This window comes from Akebia trifoliata, chromosome 7 (genome assembly GCF_017979445.1).
Source record: "Akebia trifoliata isolate Shusen 1 chromosome 7, ASM1797944v1, whole genome shotgun sequence".
Classification (NCBI taxonomy): Eukaryota; Viridiplantae; Streptophyta; class Magnoliopsida; order Ranunculales; family Lardizabalaceae; genus Akebia; species Akebia trifoliata.
In genome coordinates this window covers 20,661,031-20,664,423 of record NC_141381.1, presented here as the reverse complement: position 1 = coordinate 20,664,423, position 3,393 = coordinate 20,661,031, and positions in this window count along the sequence as shown.

The window sequence follows — 3,393 nt, the reverse complement described above, 5'->3', positions numbered from 1 at the left end:
GCTCAAAAACATCCCAAGATTAGTGAATTTCCTACATTGTTGATATTGACTATGATTAGCTTGGCTAATAGGCAGGGTAGTAAATTGGACGGGTGTAGCAAATGTATTGGCTACATATGCATGATTAGTAATAGGCTTGGAATTGGTTAAGGGCTTTTTGAGTTTTTTGTTAGAAGAGTTGAAAAGGACCTCAAAAGCGAAGGTATCTTCTAGTTGGCTATTGACTTGTAATAGAGACTCGAATGTAGGAAAGTACTAGGAAACTAAATGCTGAGCATATCCTTACGAAAGGTTTTTCTAGATAATAGCTACTTGTTCCTTCTCTGAGAGTTTGTCCCACATTAGTGCATCCTTAGCTTTTCAACGATCGATGAAGTTAGCCGTTCTTCTGTTGAGTCAATTCCCAATCCTTTTGAGATGTTTCAATCTCGGTACTATACTTGTACTGGTGCTAGAATAGCTTTGACATATTCTTCCATGTCCCAATTATAGACGGATCCTGAGACATCAATCATCGTAGCGCCAACCTTGATAGGGTACACTGAAAAAATAATGTCATCTATTTATTACTTAAGCCCAGGGTGCGCATGTTAGTGACATATACTTTGAGGTATGTTCTTGTACAACCTACCCTATTGAATTTTTCTATCTCTGGCATTACAAACTTCTTAGGTAAACGAATCCTAAGGATTTGATTCAAAGCCTCGATATCTACTGCAATTTCAAAAATCCTTCTTATGTTCTTCAAGGTTATTTCCAGCTGAGTCAATCTGTTGGCTAGCATCAAACTTTCATTAAAGGGTTATTTGTTTCTATCAAGTTCATAAACCTCTTACGAATTCCTGGTTGCGCTGCCTTCTGGTCTCTTGCCCCTTTGATCATCAAAGAAGTTTCTTGTTGACTCAGAGATTTTTTCTAGCACTTCTATTTTATTTTTTTATGTTGTTTATATCCATTGCAGAAATAAGTACAATTTTGCGAATCTCAGTGAGTTCGAATTTAGAGGTCATTTCTGATGGTTCACTTGATACTGACGTTCGTCCTAATCAACCAAACTTACGACTCTAATTAGGTAGTGGATACTTAAGCTTAGGAACAATGGTATCCTAAAACCCCATTAAAAGTAGATTATTTGTTGTAGACTCGAGAGTAGGTTTTTAACAATTAGAAATAAAGGTCAATTTTGATAGTGTTAATTAACTTAACCTCTTAGATTTTGAGTCTCTAACCAATGAAACATTCTGAGCAAGAAATTACATGAAAATGATTAGTCGATTGATCAAAAATCTTAAAAAATTTCAAACCATGATTAAGGGTTATACGGTCTTCAAAGAGTAAGATCTAGGTTGTGCTAGTCGGTACACCCTTTAATATGTTTTTACTTATCCCGATTTTGTCGATTATGAAATATTCGATCTATCGAATTAAATTGACTAATATAAAGTGATTGAGACTATGTACCCATTTGAATTTGGGCCGATTCGACCCAATTGATCCAAATATTCATTTGAATCACTTCATTTATTATTTTTAAGCCAATTAATCCAACCAGTTCATGTGTTGATCCATAAGATCCATTTACAAATTTGACTAATTGATTTAACTTGACATTGATCGGTATGTCTCATCAGTTATGTCTACTAGGTTGGACCGGTATTATAGGTTCGGTGAACCAACCCAACCACTTACCTTTTTGTTGAATTGAATAGAGCAACCTAGAAACACCTATGATAAGTTTGGGTCATAACCTATAAGAAAGTTTTTAGACTCTAGGTTTATTACGTGCAATGTAATTTATCTAGTCACCCTTGCCCAAATGCACCTATATACCTCTCGAGCGTATTCATGTAGACACCTCATTTTTGCATTCGCCTAATTAATTAACTTGTCAACTCGATTGTGATGGTTCCTAATAATGGATAAATATTCTAATATTTTTATTTATTACTAGATGTGTTTCCAAAGCTCGGATAAGATATTTCAAGCAAGTAAAACTTTAAAAATCCAACTACGTTAAGAAAATATGACCAAAAATATAGAAATTATCATTTTGAGACAAAAAGAAGTTTTACGAGAAAAATCACTAAAAATAATCAAATTATCAAAATACCCTTAACATTAGACCATCCCTAGAGCCTATATTATGCTTAAGAAAACTCTTTCGAACACATAAAATAATAAACTAAAATCAAATAAACCATTTCGCCAATTTTCAAAAAATTAGATAAAATTATGAAAATGTCCCTCATAGGGTTCACGATCCTTGTACGTCAAAAATGCCTAAGTGACACAAACAAATACTTTCATTGAAATCCTTATGAAAAACTGATTTTAAAATATTTCAAAACATCGAAAAACAACCTCTCAAAACAAAAGTCATCTTTGATGGTAAAATAGTAATTTTCCAACCCTAAAATTCAAAATTTTGAAACTAATAATAAAAACATTAATTAACTTAAAGAGAAATCTTAATAAATTAAATTAAATTTTTTTGAACAAATAAGATTAATTAATTAAGCCCACGAACCAAATTTTAAGTAGTGGCCGATTTACTTAAGTAGAGCCCACATAATATTTAATAAAGAACCCTCCACCGAAGGTCCCAAAGAATTAAAAATATAATTTAATAAAGACCTCTCCATTGGAAGTTCTCTAAAACTTAAAACATTTTCATTCTACGTAAGTTAGAATTCAATACTCAAAATTAAAATAAAACATAATTGAATCTTAATCTAAACAACCTAACATATTAATTAGAGTTAGACCTTATCTCTAAGAGACCTAATCCAAATCCTAATCTTATCATAAATCTTTTTAAAAATGAGTCTACACCACCTAATTTCATAAGTCATGAAAAATCCTATAAAATCAATGTCAAAAACTTTCTCAATCCTTCTCAGAATCCTACATCTAAAGTCCCAAGTCCATACCTAATCCTCAAGCTCCAATTATCAACTTAAAAAACATTTAGAAACTCATAAAAACACCTTAAAAAGCCAGTAAAATATTCAGATTTATGAGAAAAAAGTCTTATCTCAGATATCAGAAGCAAATCTAACAATAGATATAAAAGAGAGAAGATTCACGTAAGGAATGCTTACCCTCAATTTTTTAGGGAATCGATTATCGTGATCATTCAAGTAAAGGAAGGTAATTTTGTTTTATATTTTCTTTTAGGTCGTTTATTTCAATAGAAAATTTTGAAAAAAGTAAAGACTGGCATTCGTCAGGCGAGATTGGTACCTAACACCTTCTAATTCTGTAATTTGATCCCTATACCTACAATCATGTCATAGTTTAGTATTTCTTATCCTTTAGAGTCATGTTTTGATTCTTAAACCATAAAACTAGGTGGCGACTCCCAAAAAATAAGAACGGATCTACTCTTACAAA